The following is a 13,909-nucleotide window of genomic DNA, read 5'->3' as shown; positions in this document are numbered from 1 at the left end:
TGTACCTGAACACTTATAGCAGCATTATTCAGAATAGCCCAAAAGTAAAAACAACCAAAATGCCCATTAACTGATGAACAGATAAATAAGAGGTGGTATATCCAAACAATGGCATATAATTTGGCCATAAAAAGGAATGAAATACTGATACGTGATATACTGTGGATGAACCTTAAAAACATGCTCATCTTTAGAGACGAAGTACATTAATGATTGCTTAGGGCTGGGGGTGGAGTGGAGTGGGGGGCGTAGGGAGAGGATAGGTAAAGAGTATGGAGTTGCTTTTTCAAGTGATGAAAATGTTCTAAAGTTGACTGTGATGGCTGCATATATCTGTGAACATACCAAAAGACATTATTTATACACTTTATATTGGTGAATTTATGATATGTCATTTACATTTTAATAAAATTCTCCCCCCTTTTCCCTAGCCTCTAGCCTTATGTCTTTCTAATAAGAACATTAATAATAATTTACGATTCTAATTCATGGTCCATATTCATATTTCCTCAATTGTCAGTAAAATATCTTTTATAGTATTTTTTAAAACTGAGGTCCAATCAAGGTTCACAAATTATACTTGATTATTATCTTTTGAGACTCTTAATCTAAAACAATGCTCTATCCTTTATTGTTTTTTGTAATATTTACCCTTTTTGAATAATGCAGGCCATCTGTTAATAAGAAATCATCCATTGACTTTCTAATGTTAACTATTATTATTTTTATCTCCATAGATTCTGGGTTTTTTCCAAACTGGTTATTTGAAATGCTCTTTTTTTTTCTTCTGTTCCATTTTTTAACTTATTTAAATATTTTATACACAGTTATTTTATGTTCTCTATTTAGGAATTCCATCACCTGAAGTTCTTGGAAGTCTAAAGGTTTGTTTCCTGTGGCTCTTATAATAGCTTGGTTCCTTATGAATTTAGTAATTTTCAACAAAAATTTCACTATTTCACTGAAGCAGGATCACGAGGGACCTGGATAGCAGGTACATTCCTCGAAGACAATTTCTATTTCCTTTTACCAATATCCAAGGGCCATTTTAATTTCTCATTGAGGTTTCCTTACCATCCAAGATAGAATAAATTTGAACCGCAGACTATTCTTTTCTCCAAATGGAATTGCAATTGAGAGATACAAATTTCCACTACGACTGCTTTTTCTAACCCTTTTTTCCTAGCCTTTCACTGAGGAGTGCGGCCCTCATCATCATCTCCCCATCCTGTGTTAGGCTAGTCTAGTCTCCATGTGATCATTAATCCCCAAAACTCTAGACTCCTAATAACATTGCCCCAGGGCAGACCCAGCTTCCCCATTAACTCACCACTCTGGTTTCAGTTCACTAAGCAGCTTTCTGCCCATGTGGGTCTACCTTACTTTCATGCAGTTTCAGCTGTGCATTGAAAAATATCTGGTAATTGATTCAGCACTAGAGGTTCTGCAGCAGGAGGATTTTCAGAGTAGCTGATCTGCCACACTGCTGGAAGCAAAATTCCCTACCCAGCTCTGTGACCTCATCTCCCCCCATTGGCCTTCTTTCTTTAACTCATCGTATAAAGCTCACAGCTGTCTCAGAGCCTTTTCACCCCATATTTGTTTTCCTTAAAAGGCTCCTTCCTCTGTTCTTCACATGGCTGCATTTTATCAGCATTCAGGTCTCAGCCCAAATGTCCCATCAGATTCTTCCCTGATCACTCTCAGTTACTCTCTCTCACTTTAGCTTAATATGTCTTCTATGTAGAACTTTCCAGAATGTAAAATTAGTTTATTGATTGATTTGTTTATGTTTTATTCTCTAGAATATAAACTGTTTAAGGGCAGGGAAGCCTGATCTGGAAAAGTGGAAACACATGGACACTCCAAAAATAAATATTTGTTGACTGGTTTGGTAATATCCCTGTTCTTTATCTTCTGCTGAGATACCTCTGTTATCTTTTAGGCTGGAAACTAGGGCCATTTTCAGAGTTAAAATAGCCAGCTTACTGTAGGACGGTCACCATGGAAGTGTCATCCTGTGTATTCTAACAGGCAAATACTCAACTTCTGTGTGTGTGTGTATTTGTATAAATGTGTTGTAAGTATAGAAAACATGTGTTTTCAGGGATGTGGTGGAGTGATCTCTTCTTTAATTCATAATTCAATCCCATCAGTTTTTAAGAGCTCTATAGCTGCGCCTACAAGGGAATCTCCAAATTTCTCCCAATGCTGAAAACACTGGAAAGGGTCTTTCTGGTGGTAGGCAAGTGATTGACTCACTTACAGAAGTTTCTTTCAAATTCATTAGTTTGATTTTTGACTCTGATTGAATTAATGATTATCCTTTTACTGAAAATGCTAAATATTGTTGTAGGTGTAACATGTCACCAGTGATGTTGACGATCAAATGACTAGGACCCAAGAATGTTGAGCCAGGATAGATGTGTGAGTCATGTGCTATACAGAGGTAATATTAAAAATATTTACCAACCATCATTGCGTGGATGCTGGCCGTAGCACTGGAGCAGGAAGTCTCCTGCTGTGCCAGGTGAGGTTGGTGAGAGGAGGTATTGTAGGTTTTCATATCTATTCTTAAACTATGGAAACTAATAAACTATAATTGTTTGCCAACTGTTCTTAAACTTTTTCAAACAATGCTCTTAGTCTCTTTCCCATATATTATTATTGGTTTCATCAATGTATGATATGAATTTTAGAGAGCTTAGCTATTTAAAGCTCTTTCTCAGAAGACTGACTGCTTTTAAAAACCTTTTAAAACTGACTGGCCGTGGAGAATGATCTCTGCAGAGAATCTCCCCTCTATTAAGTGAGCAACCATAATCTCCTTTCTGTTTCCCCATATGGGTGAACAACATAAGCATAGTTAATCCAGAAACCTCTATTTAGCCATGAAGTTTAGTTTAGCCTTCTGCTTCTTCAAGTCTTTTACCAGAACTGTACATAAATTCATGTGAGGGTCATCGTCTTCCTTTCTTCTGACCCCCTGAGATGGGTGTTGCTGTGACACAGTGGAAAGAGCCTGACTTTTAGAGCCCACAGACTTTTGGAGAAGAAAAAAGAGCCAGGTCCTAACGAGTACCTGTAATATACAGTAGTTGCTCAGAAATGTTTGTTGAACCTGAGGTAGGGGAAGGTCAGCTGAGAGGAAATGAAAGAAGCAAGACGCTCTTAATAATTCACAGCCTGGATAGTTACACTCAGTACTCTGTCCACGAATTCCCTGTCTTTTGATGGAACCCAAGGACATAGTAGGCTTGCTCTTGACTGTGCATATCTAATCTAGATATAAGGTCTCGACACCTTTCTTGGGGTCTTCCCCAAACACTTTTGGGATTCCAATTATAGTTTTTCCAAAAATTTGGCCAACATGGGGGAATCATTTAACAACTATATCCAGGGGAAATAGAAATAGCTTTCTTATAATTTAACTAGACCTCAGTTTAAAAAGTAACTTTTTAATTTCATCAAATGCAGACTGTGTCATAGAAAAAGGAGATAGGGATAAGTTTGACATTTTACAGCAGGGAAGAAACAACAGAATACTGCATTTGTGTTAAGAGGAACAGCAGTTGAAGTTTGGGGGCGGTGTTGTGCTAAGAGAAGGGCAGGGAAAGAAAACTGTTTTACAAATGAGATTTCTTTAGCTTCCAGAAATAGAGAAAGTAGTTTACATACTCCTGCACATCTGTGTAGACTTGCAAAATGTGCTTTGGTAATTCTCAGGTTGTACTGTTTACGCTATTGGTATGCAGAAAACCAGTGCTGTTTTAGTATTTATGATGTCAACAAACTCCTCCTGTCCCAGCCTCTGCTTATAATGGTGGATAGGGACAAGTAGTAGAATTTCAAAGATCATGGAGTTGAGAGTCAGAAGGGATGCTGGATATCAACTCCTATTCTTTAGGGGAAAAAAGATCACTTTTCTAGCTTCAGTCAAAAATGCTTTTATTTTCTAGACAAAGTCAGTAGGATGGTCACAAACCATAGTGAAGGAAAAACTGCCCTGTTGGAAACTACAGAATTCTGTATCAACTGCTGGGCTTAGATATTCAGATCCAAATGTGCCACCCAGTTAGCATAAGTATGTTCCACAGAAGAAAAGGAGCTCCTCCCAGACGGATTGTCCCTTCTAGATTTTTTCCCAAGTTGTGGTTCTGTTTGTTATTGTTGCTTTTTTCAAAGGCTTCAAATACTGCAGCAATTTCAAGTTCTTACCAATCCTCCCCCGACCCGCCACTGTAAGATGTGTTGATTGCATTCCCATTTCAATTACTTGTACACATTCTTCTGTTCTTAGCTCTTGCTTAGTGGATGGCTCCATGTCTTTCCTTACAGATCATAAAAATCCTTTCCCTTGTCCCAGGATTTCTGTGACAGCAAAGCCTGACTGCTGCTGTGCATCCTATAGCCCTTTCTGGAGGTGAGGACTCCTTCCATGGTCCCTCCTGGCTCCCCATCTCCATGAGCATCCCACCACCTGAACAGCCAGCCAACTCTCTAAATGTGGGATGAAGCATCAGCAAAGCTGTCCCTGTCTCAAATATTCTCTGAGTTTTTCTGTGGTTTCTTAGGTATAGCTAGAGCTCTGATTTCTTTTGAAAATAACTTTTCTTTTTAAATTTTTTAAAAATTTATTTTTATTGGGGTATAGTTGTTCGACAATGTTGTATTAGTTTCTACTGTACAGCAAAGTGAAGTAGAGTTCCCTGTGCTATACAACAGGTTCTCATCAGTTATCTATTTTATACATATTAGTGTATATATGTCAATCCCAATCTCCTAATTCATCCCACTCCCCCCTTTCCCCCCTTGGTGTCCATACGTTTGTTCTCTACGTCTGTGTCTCTATTTCTGCCTTGCAACTAGGTTCATCTGTACCATTTTCCTAGAGTCCACATATATGTGTTAATATACGATGTTTGTTTTTCTCTTTTTGACTTACTTCACTCTCTATGACAGACTCTAGGTCCATCCACGTCTCTATAAATGACCCCATTTCATTCCTTTTTATGGCTGAGTAATATTCCACTGTATAATGTACCACATCTTCTTTATCCATTCGTCTGTCAATGGGCATTTAGGTTGCTTCCATGTCCTGGCTATTGTAAATAGTGCCGCAGTGAACACTGGGGTGCATGTGTCTTTTTGAGTTATAGTTTTCTCTGGGTATATGCCTCGTAGTGGGGGAAATAACTTTTCTTAAAAAGTAAAATATACTGAAGCACTTAATGCGTTTACCAGTTATTTCACTTTTGATCCAACAATTGTCTATAACAATATAACGAGCCCATATTGCCTATCATAAAGAAGTGCCTGTGCAGTGAAAGGCTGTCTTTGGGAGTAAATAAAGAGCTAAGGATCCCGAGCTCTGTGACCACACATGCTTGGCTCACCACTCCGCAGCTCCAGGCTGCGGACCAGGCAGTGGGGGACTAGTGTGCGGTGTCTTGTGCTTGGCTGGAATTCTTGTTTGCATGTGTTTGAGGGGTACACATCTCTGCAGAACACTTGTCCAATCCTGATTCCCTTTTCCTCCGTGGTTCCCCCTTTAGTACTTGATCTGGAATCTTAAAATGAATGAGAAAAGTAGCAAAGCAAGTGGGTATTTCTTTTTCATTTTCTTCTTTCCACTTCACTTTCTTGCTTTCTACGCCCTTTGTCTTCACCTTCTTTTATGTCTCCAGCTTCCCCCTCTGTTCAAAATGGAAAACTCTGTGGTCCAGTTAGAGCCCATCCCAGGAGGGCTGAGAGGGAGGCAGGCTTTCAGGGTCGTGTGCTGACCTCACATCCCCATAGGGCTCAAACTCAGACGTTATCTCTAAACGAGATCCTCAGAGAGACATGCAGGGATTGAAAGAAGTCACGACTGAACCATCCTGCCTGGAGTTTGCTATACCTTAATTTTTTTAAATCCCTGATTATCTTGCAAAGAGCACAATTTAATTTGTTAAATACAAACCTATAAGATACATGAAATTTTTGTAAACTTATTGCTTTATTTAATGTATTCCAAGCCTCTCCTCCCCCCGCCCCCCAAAAAAAGACAGGAAGGGAGGAAGGGAGGAGAGAAGGAAGAAGTGGGCATGGATGAGTCCTCTCTCCACTCTGAGAGGCCCTGGCTGTGGAAGTGAAGGGCGGCCTGACCCAGTGGTCCTCCTGGCTCTACCACCCACCAGCCTGGGACCTGGAAAACCTCCCTCTCTGAGCCTTACCATGCTCAGATCTGGATTGAGGTGATAGATCAGAAGTCTTTCATGGTCTCCTCCAGAGGCGGCAACTTGCCATGATTCTGACGGCCTCTTTGTAGACGTAATGGGTTTAAAGTTAGGGCTTCACACTCCAGATTTTCACAGAAAAGGAAAAAAGGATCTGATTATTTTTTCTCTGCTTTGCCCCAGAGATGCTAAGAAAGAAAGCATTTGTCAAACATCACTTGGAGCGGCCAGGTTTAGGGGCATGGCAAAGTTAGTCTACCAGGAGCAAAGCCAAGCACAGGATGCAGGACTTAGCTAAATTCCCTCACAGAGGCCTGGGAGACAAGGTCTTTTGAGAAGCACTGACTGTGTCAGGAATTGAAATGAGCTGGAGAGGCTGGCGAAAGCAGGGTCTCTCATGACAAATGCAGCTGTGACCAGCAGGGGCTTTGCCTACAGGAAGAATACAGGAGGAGGTCCTTGGAGAGGCATCCATCATATGCACAAATACCTCCTTAAAAGCTACCTTTAAATAATGGCAAATGCATGTTAATGCGTATTGACAATGGAAGCCCGGAATAGGCCTCCTACTGGATAGTACGTGGAGTAATAGCTGAGCCTCGGTGTCTGTTGAGAGGCCAGATGTCTGTAGGGACCGAAGCTGACTATGAAATCCCAGGCTGCTTCTCACTTTGTCCATCACAGCTATTCTGACAGTGAATAATTTGCCATTCCTCCTTCGAGGTTTTCCAATTCTCCACCCTTTATACATTCAACCAGTAGTGGTTTCAACATCCTGATGAGCCCTCGCCATCAGTGTGCGTTAGATGGCGCACCCTGGGATCCAGGCTGTGGGAGGTGAGCACATTGAGGGATGGGATGTAGCAGCAGCTGGGTTAGCACCATCTGAAATGCAAACTTTGTGCAGCATATTCCAGTAGAGTTTATACTGGTGTTCTCTCAAGTTCGGTTGTCCATCCAGAAATTTGAAAGTCAGGACAAAATGTTGGTACAATGAGAAGACTAACACCTGAGCAGGAATGACCAATACAGCCTTTGTATCACTGTGATCACACAAAGGAGAGGCCCCGCCTGCTGAAAAGCAGGAACCGAACCAGCAGATACCCTGCGTTCCCTTTAAGGATGATGATTTAAGCATCTAGCCCTATTCATTAGGCCAGCCAGTGCAGACAGAAGGAAAAATGCAATTTTACCTGTTTCATTTATCTAGGGCTTACTGTGCACCAGTCACTTCACCCCATTTTTTCCCTTTATCCCCCCAGATAACTCTGTAAGGTATATATACTGTTACTCTCTCTATCTGGCAGTTCAGAATACGGAAGTTTTCTCCCACAGCTAGTCAGGGGCAGGACCATCATATACAACTACCCCAACCTTGAATTCTGGCATTCATGTAGAGAAAAAAAGATGGAAATAAGAGCAGAGGACGAGACCATCAGAGTTCAGGCTTATAGTGGTGGACCCACTTGAAATTCCAGCTGTAGGATATCTGAGAAGGAAAGAAAATGGCTCGTTGGTCACTTGTGCTTGTGATTTACTTCTCCAGGGAGTCTGTTTCCAGAAGGGTGCAGATCAGGCCATCAGCCTCCCTGCGTGGCACAGGTGGCCTCTAAAGCCACCCATCGGATTAACTGTCCCTGCTGGCCCGTCAGTGACGTAACAGCGTCAGGCATCAGAAAAGCACGTGGCCACCATCCACCTAGATTCAGCCCACATGGAAGGAGAGGCTTTGAGTGGCTGATGAGAAGGACTTCTTGAGCAGCGGGCTGGTCTGGGTAGCCAACGGAGAATGTAGAATCTCTCCCTTCAGGTCTTTCAGAAGGGTAAAACACCATGTGTTTGGCATGAGACTGGAGGCAAGGGGTCAGGCATGCGCATTCCCTTCCAGTTCTAGAATTTGTCTTATAAAAGCCTCCCATTCCTGAAATCCCGTAGTAAAGGTTTACTCTTCCTAAACACCTCTTCAACGTGACTTTCTGTTCAAGAGCCACCAGTTGCTACACAGAACTACCTCATTCTTTGTAACATTTTGCTGGCTCCTTGCCTCAGTGTACTTTTGGCTTCACATTGATCCTAAGGTACTGGAGGGCAGGGGTCATTTCTTAACTCCTTTTATAATCATTTTTCTCCAGCGCCTACCATTCATTAATTTAACAAATATTCATTGAGTGCCAACCATGTGTCAGGCACTGGGTTTGTAAAGCAGAACAAGGTTTGGCGCCAGTCATTAGAGAGCTTACATCTAAGACACAGCAAATAAGTGGGATACACTGTGGTTAGCATTACGTTCTCATGTAGGGTTCTTACGGAGGAAAGAGAGTTCTGTATCATGCAAAGGATAGATGCTCAGTGAAATGTTTGTGGAATGAATGACACATATGCCTATGGAGTAAAACAAATAATGAAAGACATGCTCTACCAAGGATTATTGTGACAAAGTATTCATTTTGGGTAGAAGACAAAAGGCCTGCCTTAAAGACTCATATAATTTTAAGGTTAAAAAGGGCTTTATGTCATTTAATAGGAACCCCAGATTTTTACTAAGGAGAGAAACTAGACCCAGAGAGGCTGCCTTGCCTCAGTTTACCACATCATCGTGGCAGAAGCTGCATTCTCTCCATCCTCACCAGCTCTTTCCTCCAGACAACAGGAAGGCAAATGCCCACAGGCTAATGCAGCATCCTTAATAACCCTAGTTATTGCCTTGATTGAGCTTTCCCTAATCAAAGCACAGCCCTCATAGAAGGGAATTTCCAAAAAGCTGCCTGAGGCTGCTGTCAACAATTCATTTTTAGCATTTCTTTTTAAATCGCTCTAGGTCGTTGCACCTGGGTCACAGTGACAGCTGAATTAGGGGGCTGAACGGCGACATTCCGGGCACCGGGTTGGTGAGCCTCCTCTGCCATGTATATGCATGAGCTCACCATTTGCATAAAGTGAAGAAGCATGGCTGCCATTAATCACCGCATTCATCTTAATAATTAGTGGCAATAATGTTGAAGAGCGGTGGTCTCCACATCGATCTCCCAGGCACCGTGGGCTATTTCTGTTGCAGATGAATGATCAGGAGTGACACGTTGATGTCTTTGGATCACCAGTTCCTTGTGCTTTACAGCCTGGCAGCTGGTCAGGAAGCTTGGGTGATCTGTGGGGCTAATGCTGCCCCTCCAACAAGATCAGTAAAAAGGAGTGATGTGACACCTGGGAGGGGGCTTGAGAAAAAGTCCCTGACTACTTTACGGGCCCCTCTGTCAGCCATATGCATAGTAAACTGGCCATAACTGCAAAGCGAGAGGCTATTTGTCATAAAGATTATGACTCTCTGGTTAAGCGCTTGAAAGGCCACCACTTGCACTCAGACCTTCTCCGTAAAAGACTGGCTTGGGGTCTGTAATTTGCCAATACTTCTGGGTCAAGAGAAAGCCGTTTCAGATGAGAAATGTAAGAGAATGTTTTAAGGCCCGTGGTACAGTGCCAGAAAGGATGGAAATGTTAATAATTTTCATGGTTTTTTTTAAAAAGCCCTATCAGATGAAAAAAAAACAGAAGTCACAAAGGAATCTACTTGAAGATTTGAAGAAAAATTACACAGGACTTCATTAATACAAAAGGGGAAGGCTAGAGAACAAAAGAATAAGGAAGGAGGCAGCGACAGAGAGAGGGAAGGAACTGTAATAATGTGAGAATGGGAGATTGGCGAGGAAAAACTAGGGAGGGATTAAAGCAAAGACTCCTCAACTTTTTAGATCCACGAGATCATCCTGGATCTTTCCCCTCTGTGACGAGGTGAAGACAAAGTGTGAGTGACGGGGAAATTCGGGTTTTAGACGGAGATGTTTTCAAAGTGGAACAACAATTAAATTTCTCCTGAGGTCTGGGTTAGCAGAGGACCATCAGCACAGCATTAGGGTCAATTTGGGAAATTTGATGACACATTCTTTTTTGCGGTACGCGGGCCTCTCACTGCTATGGCCTCTCCCGTTGCGGAGCACAGGCTCCAGACGCGCAGGCTCAGCGGCCATGGCTCACGGGCCCAGCCGCTCCGCGGCATGTGAGATCTTCCCGGGCTGGGGCACGAACCCATGTCCCCTGCATCGGCAGGCGGACTCCCAACCACTGCACCACCAGGGAAGCCCCGACACTTATTCTTTTGCTTTTTCAGCTTACAGTCACCAGTATAGGTTTGAACCTACCGTTGTGAGCACTCATTCTGTCTTGTTAGAAGGTGAGGTTTGTATTATCCATGGAAAATTGATAAAAAGCTCCTAAAGAGAGTGCAGGTGTTTCCAATGGTATTTGTTTTCTTAGAGATTTTTCAGATACAACTAACTGCCTTCCTCCCTCTCCCCAGTGACACGAAGTGAATCGTCTGCATCCCCTCCACTGCTTACTGGGTCTCTGCACTTGCACGTTCTCTGTGAGAAGGACAGCGCATTGAATCTGGTCAGCGTCTGCAAGTAAGTCATCCTGGAGAAAGAAAAGTTTTAATTTATTCAGGCAACTGGCTGTTTTGTACAGAACTGGTTGACCTCAGTAATTCTTTTTCAAAGGTATGTGGGGGGTATGTGTGTGTGTGTATGTGTGTGTGTGTGGTGTTACAGATAGTTTTGAATGAAAGACAACCGATTCAACTTTCAGGACAAGATACACAACTCTGAAAACTGAGTACTTTGGGAATTTTTGTTTGTTGCTACACATTCTTTTCTCCTCTGTTATCTGGTTTTGGTATCTAGAGAGAGGCTTTGTTACAGCTCTGTGCTGGGTTTTGAAGGGAAAGAAAGTGTCCAATTGTAAAACATCTAATAAACACATATATGAATAAATACCAGGGCCGACACTTGTTCTCCTAAATGAAGTCCATAAAGATCGGGTCTCGCACAATCCTTTGAACCAATTCCCGTTCCTCCCAGGAGATAGAAGATGCTAAAAAGAAATGGTCTCTTATATAGAGGTTTGAAACCAGAGAAGGATGCTGGTCTGTGAACAATAGCATTCTTCAAGAGCCCTTACTGTGTGGTAGCAGGAAGTGAAAGAAGGGGTGCTGATAAGTGATGGTAGGATCTGGGGTCTTTGGCCCTAAGAATTACAGTATTTGAGCCAACAAAGGAAGAACACAGTGGGGGTCATCGGTCTGTCCATTCTGAGCTTGGAGTAGGTTGGCCCTCCTCAGCCAGAATGACCACCTTTCGAGGGTGTGCTTGTCTTGATCTTCTGGGTAAGCTCTGGGCATTTTGCAAGGCTAGATTTTCCCTTCATACCCTCCTGCCCAGTGTGTCTTGCTGTGCCTGGTCCCTTTTGCCCTACTGCTCAGTGTCTGGAGTGTGCACCGGTGTTTTTACCTGGATTCTCTGAAATGCATTTCTGACACTGATTTGGTTACGTTATATTCTATTCTGTTATCAAACAAATTTGCTGTCAAACAAAAGATCAATATTATTGTAATGTCCTACTTGATGGATTAAATAGGGTAATTCAACTCTTATTAAACAATCAAGAAAAACACACTGGGACACGCTTTCATTCGCAGCTGCTAACAAATACAGTGTATGTGATCTGTGATTAAGAAACAAAGAAGGAACAGTTATTTTCAGATTAATTAAACAAACAAGTAGGATTTAGGGACCAGGATTTTAAAACCTAGTACAATTCTTTGAAACATGTTTGAAAAAGGACATAATTTACTTTAACTACATGAGTGAACACTTAAGAATATAAAATCTTTCAGTGACGCAATTCTGGATTAATTGCCCAGAACTATCGCAGCGCCATAAACAAAACCGTTCCAGGGATGGACCTTTCAGAGTTTTTTTTTTTTCCTTGTGAGTAAATGTCCATTTAGAGAGCTTTTCTAAATTTAGAAGCAGTGTTCATCAATCATTTATAATAAGCACCGAATAACTCCACTCCTCTGACCGCCCGAGATTCCCCCCTCTTGCGGAGACTGCTCCCCTCAGAGTGCTTGCATCGCGGGACTGGCATTCACTCCATTACCAGGGCCTGACCTTTGGGCTTCTCAGACTTTGCTCTCAAGATGCCCAGAGAAAGCAAATATTAAATCAGTAGAAATCTCTCTCTTATCTCAGCCTGCCTGGCTCTGTATTATCTTTAAACTCCACCCCCCACCCCCACCCCCATCTCTGGCTTTACATGCAGTTGGCTACATTCCGGCTCCTTCTGTCTGATGCTGTTTCCGCTAATGGCTGAAGAAATGGAACATTACACCATTTAACGTGTGTGGGTCACATTAATCACAGAAAATTCTTTTAATGTCTCAGAAGTAACTGTCATACTGGACATACTGAATCTATTTAAACTAAAGCATGCCATTTTTTATCTACAGTGATCTTTAATTCCCATAAAAGGGTCAAGAAAATGTGATTAAGTGACAGTTTTAAAATGTACTATAATATTAAATAGCTTGATTAAGTGACAACTATAAAATGTAATACAATATTAAGTATCTGGCTATGTCCCAAAAGAACTTTAAAGTATTTTTGAACGGTTTGGGAATTCACTAACCCATAATGGGTTACTAAGGAAATTTTTTTTTTTTTTTTTTTGGTGGGGACATAAAAATAGTTGAACTTAAAATGCACACTAAAAACAAAACAAAGACAACAACAAAAGCTTGCAGCATTTACAGATAACACGGAGTGGCGGGGTTTTTCTTTGGAGCACCAAGACTGAGTTTTTGGCAATATTGAGTGATTGTTTTAGGATTCTCAGTTTACTGGTGCTGGACTGGAGTTGTATTGCCTATAACACAAAGAATAGAGTTAGAAGTAGTTGTGGCAGAGAGACCTCACGGCTGGATGGAAAGGCTACAGGCTAGTCAGTGACCTCTCAGGTTACCTCCAAGGAGCTGATCATCACCTCCCCCAGTACCCAGCTCCTATGGGGGCACAGTAGGAAACACCAACGTGGCTGAGCTCACGTCCTCCAGCCTGCCAGCCCTCTCCAGTAGATTAAGCCAATGGACACTGACATATAAGATGGTATCCATACAAGGATCCTTGCTGTGTCTGGAGGCACTGTCAGGGGGCTGAGGTTGGAAGGGGACAATTTTGTGGAATGCCTAGAATAAATGGACCAGATGTTCACGCCAAATGATTAAAGAAGTTTATGCCATTATCCAGACAATTTAGTCTGGATCATCTTGTGCCCTGATGATTTGGTCATATCTTAACCTGGGTTCCCCCTAGAAAGCAGAACTTGAGGCAAAGGTTTCTGTGCTATTATCCTGTTAGGGGGCACAACCCCAGGGAGAGCAGGGAGGTGACAGGAAAGTGAGGTCGGGAGAGGCAGGATGAGGATGATTTATCCTACTGGCTGCTACTACATCCTACTGATCACTTGATCTTGCAGGACTGTCCCTCTGAAAACCATCTAAAGTGCATAATTGTACAGTCCATCAGAGAGGAGAAAGGAAAGAGACTTTATCTGCCAGCTCCCATCTTTTATGGGTCAAATGTTTTCCCCACTGATCACTCCCAGTTGCATTTGGGTGGGTGCCTGGTGGGCTTTTGAGACATCCTGCATCTCTGTGGCAACAGGGAATCCCCAGAGCTCGAGATGGGACAGGTCAGGTGGAGCCTGTGTGATGTCAGTCAGAGCTCACGCAGAGCTGGATGCTACGGTGGCATCGGGAACAAGGAGACTCTGAGGGGATCTTAAGTGGCACATAAGAGGGT

At 42.4% G+C, this 13,909-nt stretch overlaps 1 long non-coding RNA gene across 1 annotated transcript in view; it reads left to right on the top strand.

Moving 5' to 3' along the window:
* Positions 1-9,807: 9,807 nt before the first annotated feature.
* The window catches only part of LOC125960922 (uncharacterized), a 46,786-nt gene continuing 42,684 nt past the window's right edge, over positions 9,808-13,909 (top strand). The window contains exons 1-2 of the long non-coding RNA XR_007471110.1: positions 9,808-9,897; positions 10,570-10,675. This is a non-coding gene — a long non-coding RNA (uncharacterized LOC125960922). The remainder of the gene's footprint in view (positions 9,898-10,569; positions 10,676-13,909) is intronic.

This window comes from Orcinus orca, chromosome 13 (genome assembly GCF_937001465.1).
Source record: "Orcinus orca chromosome 13, mOrcOrc1.1, whole genome shotgun sequence".
In the NCBI taxonomy this organism is placed as follows: Eukaryota; Metazoa; Chordata; class Mammalia; order Artiodactyla; family Delphinidae; genus Orcinus; species Orcinus orca.
This window is presented reverse-complemented; position numbering and strand designations above follow the sequence as displayed.